We start from the raw sequence: 9,392 nt of genomic DNA on the forward strand, positions 1-9,392 counted from the left end.
TATCTCTTATCTCTACAGAAGAAAGCAAGCAGGGTCCCTCTATCAGGGCCCACAGATGTGTGCTTTGAGGAGCTGGAAAAAATGTAAGCTGGAGTCCCTCGGCTTTCCCAGCGGCCTTTAAGTCCTTTCAGGAACAGCCTCCCGCTCCCAGGCAGGGATTTGCGGTCTTTGCCTTTGTGAACAACTTTACTGCTCACTTCAAGACGGCATTGCAACATCTTTCTTTGTGCTCAGAATCCCTCAAGATTGAATTTTGCTTTAAGATCCCATCAGTATTGAGAAATATTGATAAATACAACAATATTCATAGCAAACTTTGATGGAATATCTGCTGTTTATCACAAACTCATCTGGGAGCTTTACACATACTGTTTAACTTAATTTTCAGACAGCCCCTATGAGTCAATTACTGTTATTATTCCCAATCTACAAATAAGTAAAATAAAGTTCAGAGAATATAAGGAACATGCAAAGGTCATACAGCTAAAAGGTACAAAAGTCATTAAGGTGAGGTTTTTTTCAATGCATAGTCACATGTAAAAGAAACTGTCATATGAAGTTAAAATATAAAAATGTAATTCCATTAGTAAAATACCATGACAGGATGACTTAGTGATCTCCAAAATCATCACAGTTGAAAAACATCTTGCTCTGTATTCACTACCTGGATAACTGTGAAGACTTTTTCTGTGCATTTTTTAAAAATAAAAACCTATTGCCTGGATTTAAGTTTTCCACATCATTCCTTTGTCCTAAATGTCTGCCAACTGCATTCCTACCACAATGTTATTAAGATGCTTAGATTCAAATTGAGATAGTTCCAAGGACTTTATTAATTAGCCCATCTAGGAATTTGGATGCATGTTCTGTGCATGTTCTTCCTGCACAGAATCCCTCTAGATTTAATTTTGTTTTAAGATCACCCTACATGTACACGTAAAAGTGATTTGCCAAATCACCATTCAACAATACTACCATCATAATTGTTTCCGACAATAATCATCAAGGGGTGCTGAAACTAGTGGGTGAAAGTTTGATGAGAAACAGGATATTTGCATAGTCTCAAAGTGTTTCCCTGCAAGATACTCATAACTCACAAAGGGAAAAATAGTCACTTTGCAGTAGAGAAATCTCATGGACCCCACCTGGGGACAAGGGCAGTATTTTTCACGTAACCAACATTTACCACCCGCCAAAGAGGACACAAAGCAGAATTAAATATTATCCTTGACCCCAGATCATTTAGAATAACCATCAATCATCGTTACATTTCTCCTGGTGTAAAGGATGTTTGAGGTTAAGCCAACTTTTTTCACTTCTTGAAAGATTAAAAGTGTAGGTGTGAAGGGTGGGGGTTGATGGGTGCAGGACGAGGTTGCATAATGAAGGTGTACAGCTTTACTCCCAGGAGGCACAAGTTGAAACCTGGAGAGAAACCCAGTGAGGTCATGTTAATGCCAAGCCATTTTCCTGTGAAAAGCTGGGCAAACAAGACTCCCCCATTAAGCCGAGAACTTCCCCAATAAGAGGACTTACACAGTCATGAAGGATGCCACATTTTCCTCACTGATGACATGTAAAGATGTTAATAACAGGAACTATATCTTATTTATTTATTGCTCTTGCACTGCCCATAGTATTTGGTATCCTGGAGAAACTCAACGGATACTTTTTGAACGTGCTAATTAATAAAGTCCTTGGAACTACCTTAATTTGAATCTAAGCTTCCTAGTAACAATTCCCATTGTGGTAGTAATGCAGTGGCCAGAAATTTAAGATGATGAAATGGTGTGGAAAAGTTAAGTCCAAGTGATAGGTCTTTGTTTTTTTTTAAATGCACAGAAAGAGGCTTCATAGTATACCAGGTAGTGAATATACAGCAAGATGTTTTTCAGCTGTGATGATTTTGGAGATCACTAACTAAATCATCCTGTCACGGTGTTATACTAGTGAAACTAAATTTTTATATTTTAGGTTTACATAACAACCCAATTTCTAATTGAGCTTTTTTTCTTACCTTCTGTCTTCAAATTACATTCTCATTTTTATATTTTAGTACTTTGCAGCATCTATGAAACACTAATTCGTTTATTGAATAAATATTTACTGAATACTCACACTGTCCCTGGCATCTATTGGACACTATGGGAAATGTTAGTAAACAAGACAAATCTGCTCAAAGAAAGCTAAAATTCAAAAGGCAGAAACAAACATTTAAGAAGGATTTACAAATGTGGGCATCAGGCCAGGCAGTAGGTACAGGAAATGCCAAGGTGGTAAAAAGTGGTCCCTGCCCTCCAAGGGACTCAGGGGTTCCTTAGGGTTAAAGAAACGAGTGGTGATGATGGTAGTGATGATGGTGATGATGGCGAAGATGGTGATGATGGTGATGATGATGGTGATGATAGTGATGTGATGATGATAGTGATGGTGATGATGATGATGGTGGTGATAGTGATGATGGTAATAATGTGATGATAGTGATGTGATGATGATAGTGATGGTGATGATGATGGTGATGATGATGGTGATGATGATGATGGTGATGGTGATGATGGTGATCGTGGTGATGATGGTGATGATGGTGATGGTGATGGTGATGATGATGGTGATGATGGTGATGGTGATGATGTGATGATAGTGATGTGATGATAGTGATGGTGATGGTGATGATGGTGATGATGATGATGGTGATCATGGTGATGATGGTGATGATGGTGATGGTGATGATGGTGATAATAGTGATGGTGATGATGATGGTGATCGTGGTGATGATGGTGATAATAGTGATGGTGATGATGATGGTGATGATGGTGATGGTGATGATGGTGATGGTGATGATGGATGATAGTGATGTGATGATAGTGATGGTGATGATGATGATGGTGATGGTGATGATGGTGATGATGGTAATAATGATGGTGGTGGTGATGGTGATGATGGTAATGATAATGGCAGAAGGAAGTGGAGGGGGAGGAACAAGAGAAAAAGAAGAAGGAGGAAGAGGGGGAAAGAAAACTGCCACACCTTTCAGAGCAGAATGAACACGAGCTTAAATATCAGAAAAATCTGATTTCCAGCCCTCATTTTTCTCCTTACCAAGAGGAATATCTTTACACAAATTAGTTAATGTCCTTGCTCCTTAATTTTCTTGTCTCTAAAATTGAGAATCTAATACCTATTTTTCAAGGCTATTGATAAGGAAACAGTAGAGAGATTAAGTATCTAAATATTTTAAAACCAACAAAGTGCCCTCAAAAAGGATGTTTGATCAAAAACACATGTTAACACGTGCCTCCCTTTCTTGCCCCAAATCCCCAGAAACTGCAGGAAGATATATATTTTAAAATATCTAAATAGCTGTAGAAAACAATAATGATGTCATCAGGAGAAGACAAAACTTCCAGCAACACCTGAAAATGAGCAGTTGGAATTGGGTGAATCAGATCAAAGTCTGGGCTTGTCCAGTGCTCCACCAGGAGCTACTGGCTATGAAGATGGTGAAGGAGACCGCACCCCAGAGAGCCCACAGGTGGTAGAGACGGAACTGAATGTGTGCCCAGACTCTTGTTTGGTGGGGTGAAGCTATTGATTAATATTAGACATTAATAAAAATTTAAAATTGAATATGATGGTTAAAAATTTAAATTACCTCTAGAAAAATATAACTACTATGTATAACTACTAAAGCAGTTGTTTATAAAAAGGCAAATGGAATAAATAAGCCTTGCTTAGCTCAACTTTTAAAAAAGAAAACATGGAAAAGAAAGAACATAAACAGAAGCACAAGCATGTAAGGACATCATGAGATAAAAACACTATTCACCCAATTCCCCTATAAAAGGAAAGACACCTTCAACTTGGGTACAAATAGAAACTCAGCTACATGCTGTTTACAAAAGAGGTATCAAGGATGTAGTAAGTTTAAAAGGGAAGGGATATAAACATGCAATATTAATTTAGACCAATGAATTCAAAAAAGCCAAAGAAGAATATTCAGATTACCAGAAGTATAATTATTGAAAAAATATGACAATCGCAAAGTCTTATGCCCAAAAGTTATGGGCTAATCTTATATATAATTATAAATAGACAAAGCATTAGCATACTGAATCTAGTAACACACTAAAAGGATAATATATCATGTCAAGGTTGTACTTACTTATCCCAGAAGTCTTTAGAATGATCATAAAGTAAAGAAAGGGATGGAAAACTATAAAAGAATAGAACACCTTAAAAATGTGTGGATTTGCAAAAGAAGCATGTAGAAATTCTAAGATTAAAAAAATAGTGTTGGAAATAAAACAGTCAAGGGATGTGAAGTAGGAGGCGGGGCATAGCTCTGGAGGCAGGGTCTGGACTCCAGACCAGATTAAAGACTGGCTGAAAAACAGGAAGGAGGTGAAAGCAGCCCTTCATAAGACACGCCCACCAGTGCAATGTCAGTTTACCATTGCCATGGGAACACCCATAAGACACGCCCACCACTGTTATGTCAGTTTACCATTGCCATGGCAACACCCACAAGTTACTGCCCCTTTTGCAAGACAACGACCCAGAAGTTCTCACCCTTTTTCTAGCAATTTCTGAATAGGCTCACCCTTGTCTGGGATGAAATTAAAAGTAGGTATAAATATAGATGCAGAACTGCCCTGGGCTGCTGCTCTCAGGCACTGCCTGTGGGCCCTGCTCTGCTGTGGCGTGGTGGTCATGGGGCTGCTACCCTGCACCTCCGTAAAGCTGCTTCCTCCTACCACCAGCTCGCTCCTAAGCACAGCCAAAATCCTTCCCGGGCTAAGCCCAGTGTGAGGTTCACCTGCCCTGCTTCAGATGGATTGAAGATCAGATCAGATACAGCAGAAGAAAGAACTATTGGACTGGAAGGTAAAGCTGATGGCCTTTTCCCCCATGAACCACGTAGAGATGAAGGAATGGGAAAGGAAGAGGAGAATCGTGGGCCATTCCTCTGTGGGTGAGTGCTTGGTCTAACCTCAGTCTTCCTTTTCGATTTTGCTCTGGTCACCTCTGCCACCTCAGAGGTTTCTAGGTGCTATTCCCACTGCCTGGGCCTCTCATATCCTGCCTCTTCACAGGAATAATTTTCATTTCATAGGTGTCAGCTCAAGTCCCTTTTAATGCATTCAACAAATATCTATTGTGCCTTGTGTTCTCACTTTGACTCAGCAGACCCTGTGGATACAGACTGAGACAGACGAGTCCCTGTCCTCACGGGGCACACACTCAAGGCTTGGGGGCATGGGGAGCAGATCATCAATAGGATGACACAGAAAGAAGCATACTTTAATTTTGATAATCGTTATGAAGGAAATAAAACAAGTTTTCTTCAGGGAGGCCTTCCTTGGCCGTCTGATCTAACCTGGCCCCCTATTCTCTAACACATCGGTCAATTTATCAGACCCATTGAGCTTCATCCATGAGAATGTCAGCTCTCTAAGAGCACAGCCCTCATCTGCCTTGCTTGTGGCCATGTCCCCAGTGCTGTGGACACAATAGGTGTTGGACAAATAAAAGAGATTGTAAATAAATAAGTGACTTTTAATGGCTCTCAAAGGCAGGTGCTGGCCTCCCACGGCTCATTTTAAGCCTAGGAATGTCTTTGCTCTCATCCGTCCCCTCCCCCACTGCCAGCAGTGTGCTGGTAAAAGTTTAACAATCAACTCTTCAGGAAAACAAAATGACCACAATACAATAAATACAATAAACACACTTGATTTGTCATGTTTGCCAATTTCCATGGTGTAAATACTCCCATCATGGGCAACTTCAAGTTACCAACATGACTTACCAGACAGAGATGGGAAGAGATGCATGCAGCCCCCGGCGAGCCTTTCTTCCACGTGGTGAGCCTCAGGAGCACAGGTCATCATGGAGTGCATTGAAACTCTGAGTTCTCTTCTACCTTTATTTCCAATACAATTGCTTTACATTTATGTAATTTAATTTTTAATAATTCTATGTTTACAACTGGCTCACAAAATTCCTGGGGAAAAAAAAAAAAAAGCCGGTATGAACAGACTCCAGCGCACAACTACCTGATGCTGAGAATGACCCAGAAATGTAACTGGCTTGAAGGAAAGCCAGGTCGTTAACTCCCAAATGGCTTCCCACAAAGTGAGAAGTTTCTTCCTGCACTGGCACAAGGAGGCCAAAGACCAAAAGACATGTTCGAGGGCAAAGAATGGGGGTGATCTGTTATTCGACTGCACTAATGGCACTCAATCGGCAAAAACCTCCTTTTGTGAGTGAGGCCCACATTCTCACAGCGTCTGAGATAAATGGGCTCCACACTCCAGAATCCCAGCTAATTCAGCAAGTAGGAATGCAAACATTGATCTAAATTGAGGCCCCAGAACAGACTCTTACATCTTCCTCGCCCCAGGGGGGATGAATGAGAAAGATTACTTGTGGATTATAATTGCTTAAAATAGGTTGTGATGTAAAAATCTAATCCCTTCTCCTCTTCAGCAGTAAAGTCCTACAGACAGAGAAATTATGCTTAATGCCAGTGTATTGAAGGTAAAAAGAAAATTCCGTTCTCCCTCTGGGGGAAGAGGAAGGACATCTTTTTAGAGCTGTCAGAATTCACAAGCCATAATAAATTATTCTTTTTCATTACTGATTTATTAAGCAGGCTGCTTGGTGTAATGGCAGAAAATTTCTGTTTAATTTTCATAGTATTAGACGACTGTGATTCCCGATCTGAAATCAACCTGAGTTATTAAAAGAAGGGAATGTATTTAATGTCATGCATCGGGGTCCGTCTTCATTAAATTCTTCCAAGTACAGGGTTTAAGCATTTATGCAACATGGCCATTGTTTGCTTGGAAAAGAGACAGCAGCCCTTTCTTGGGACAGTCTATGTCAGGTGTGCACAGCCCAATACTCTTCCATTTTAGTGACTGGCGGGAAAGTCAGCCATAAAATGCTAAAAATGGGTCTGAAAATCCCAAGCTAAAGAATCACGGGACCAAAATAATTCTCTACCATATATTTTCACTGTAACTAAGAGTTTTTAAAATGCAATTGACCAGAACGTGAGAATCAATGACGTAGCTAGAACTGGGGTAAGCATGGGATGTGTCAGAAACTTTCAATCACATACATGAAATTATAATTACATGAGCAATATTTGTGCCCACGAAGGAGCAAAACAACTGTGCCTGGCTGCCTTTTGCTTATCCCTCTGCTGATGGGAGGGTCTTACACTGAGTTACAGGATTTCACAGATCTTAGAATAAACAACCACTCACCAAGTTCTTACTATGGGATGAGTAAGACTCATTTTCCGCCCTAGAGGAGGTTTTAAAATATTCTGGAAGACAATTACTTGTCGAAGATCCACATGAAATATGGGATGTACAAGTCAGGTCTGAGAAGGTGCAGAGAGGCATATACTCCACCCCACCTGGGGGGGATCTCATCAGCTCCACCCCACCTGGGGGGTTTCACCAGGAGCTGAGCCTTCCTGGGTTTTATGGAATTTATCTGCAATAGAAATTTTGAATAAATGCAGCCTCTTACTGCCTTTCATAATGAGATATCATTAGATTTTTCTTGAATTAGCAGAACCAGTGAGTAACCAGGTGCTACCCCATTCTAGGTAACATAATTTCTAGGTTGTTCTGTTGAGGTTCACTTAGTAATCAATCTCTGAGTTTGCAGAAGCTGGCCAGGTGCAAACTAAATGTGCGACTCTATCCAACTGAATGAGCTTGGGACTTCTGGCTATGTTCTAAATATCTCCTTGGTGTCTTCATATGGGCATCCACTTTTCTTGGATTTAGCTGGCCAAATAGTTGAGACCATTTCTGGAATCTTCAATGGGGCTCTGCTACTGAATTTTTCTTTTTACATGGTGCTTTGAATACTAGGGCCACCATGAAGGCAAATGCCATTTGTTCCCCATGAATAGAGGGAGGTGGCCCGGATCACCACCCAGCAGCATGCCCGGCACAAGGAGGGCACTCATCGGTCACCAAGGGGCAGTTAAGTCCAACTTACCATGACTGCTTCCATGGCTCTGGCATTCCCATAGAAGGAGCTGGGCCATCCATCGCAAATACATTCCGATAAAGATGAGTGTTTAGAAGAAAATAAACCAGGGGTAAAGGGATAGAGGTAACATAGCACAAGGAGGCAGGGTGAGCAGGATGCTGTCGATGGTGTGTGGATGCTGTGGGTCTCAGAGGGTGCACTTTCCTAAGGCTGGGATGACCACAGAAGCCCATCCTGTGAGGAGGTGAGGATGGCATTGGTGCTGAAGCCCCCACGGGGCCCAGGGAAGACAGAGGACTGTGTGGAGCCCAGGAGAGCTGGGCAGGAACCGGGTCACACAGGACCTTCCAGCCCCCAGGAGGGAGTTGGCATTTTCCCTTAAGAGAATCGTGGGTCCACAGATAGTTTTAAGCAAGAGAGTAGCACGGTGTTCATTTTAGAGAGGTCCCACTGGCTGCAGAGTTCAGAAAGAAGATGCTGACTCCAAATGTCCTCCAGGCAAGGGGTGAGGTGGTGTGTGCTTGGGTGGAAGAGGGCATGAATAGCAACGGCTGTCCCTGAAATATGTTTGGAGACTGAACCAACAGGTCTTGCTAATCAGCTGAATATAGGTGGGGAGGGTAGTGTGAGTTGGTATCCGGAAAGACACCTATGTTTTTTGGCACCTACAGTTGGTGGATGGAGTTAGCGTTCAGCAGCAGGAGAAAGACAGGGAGGAGAACAAGCCTGGAAAATGGAGTGGCTGAGCGGGGAGGAAGGCTCTTGCTGACTGACAACTTTGTGTTGGTGCCCTACTGCCTCCCCGCCAGCAGGATTCACTGGGCCTGTGACGTGTGACCACCTCCTGATCAGCCCACGGCCCGCCTCCCAAGATGGTGCCAAAAACACTGCACTGTGTCTTCAAGGAAAAACATAAATAAATCCCCGCCAAGGCATTCCAGCCTGACTCAAAGGAGGTGGGGTTTGTTTGAAGAAAATCCAGCTCTCCTGGGCTGCCACCCACCTGTTCATCCACCAGGGTCCTCCTCCTTGAAGACACCTGGGTGTTTTGGACTTGGAGTCATTGACCCAGTTTGCGGATGGTAACGAAGGGGCAGGAGTTGTATTCACAGAACCCACTGATCCAGAAAACCACGATCGGGAAGGATTTTCAATTTCAATGGCAAGGGTGGTGGGGGTGGTGGGGGTGGATATTAAAGGGGAAAAAAAAGAGCAGAAACAAAAATAACAAGGCCATTAATCTTTCATTAAGTTAAAGGGATGAAAAGGAATCGCTTAAAGTATCATTCTCTCCTCGCACCACAAGCATGTTGCCCCCTGCCAACTTCAAAGGCTCTGAAGAGAAGTTAGTTAATATAGTTGGCACAGTATCAGGC

At 42.1% G+C, this 9,392-nt stretch overlaps 1 long non-coding RNA gene across 2 annotated transcripts; it reads left to right on the forward strand.

Annotated features, from left to right (window-relative positions):
• Positions 1 to 4,504: 4,504 nt before the first annotated feature.
• Positions 4,505 to 9,030, forward strand: LOC129460836 (uncharacterized). 2 transcript variants are annotated; one of them, XR_008650316.2, is made up of 3 exons: positions 4,505 to 4,623; positions 4,761 to 4,972; positions 8,829 to 9,030. It is a non-coding gene; the product is annotated as an uncharacterized lncRNA (long non-coding RNA). The 2 variants fall into 2 exon arrangements; XR_008650317.2 differs by having other exon boundaries at positions 4,761 to 4,884.
• Positions 9,031 to 9,392: the final 362 nt, after the last annotated feature.

Source organism: Symphalangus syndactylus, chromosome 13 (assembly GCF_028878055.3).
Source record: "Symphalangus syndactylus isolate Jambi chromosome 13, NHGRI_mSymSyn1-v2.1_pri, whole genome shotgun sequence".
Classification (NCBI taxonomy): Eukaryota; Metazoa; Chordata; class Mammalia; order Primates; family Hylobatidae; genus Symphalangus; species Symphalangus syndactylus.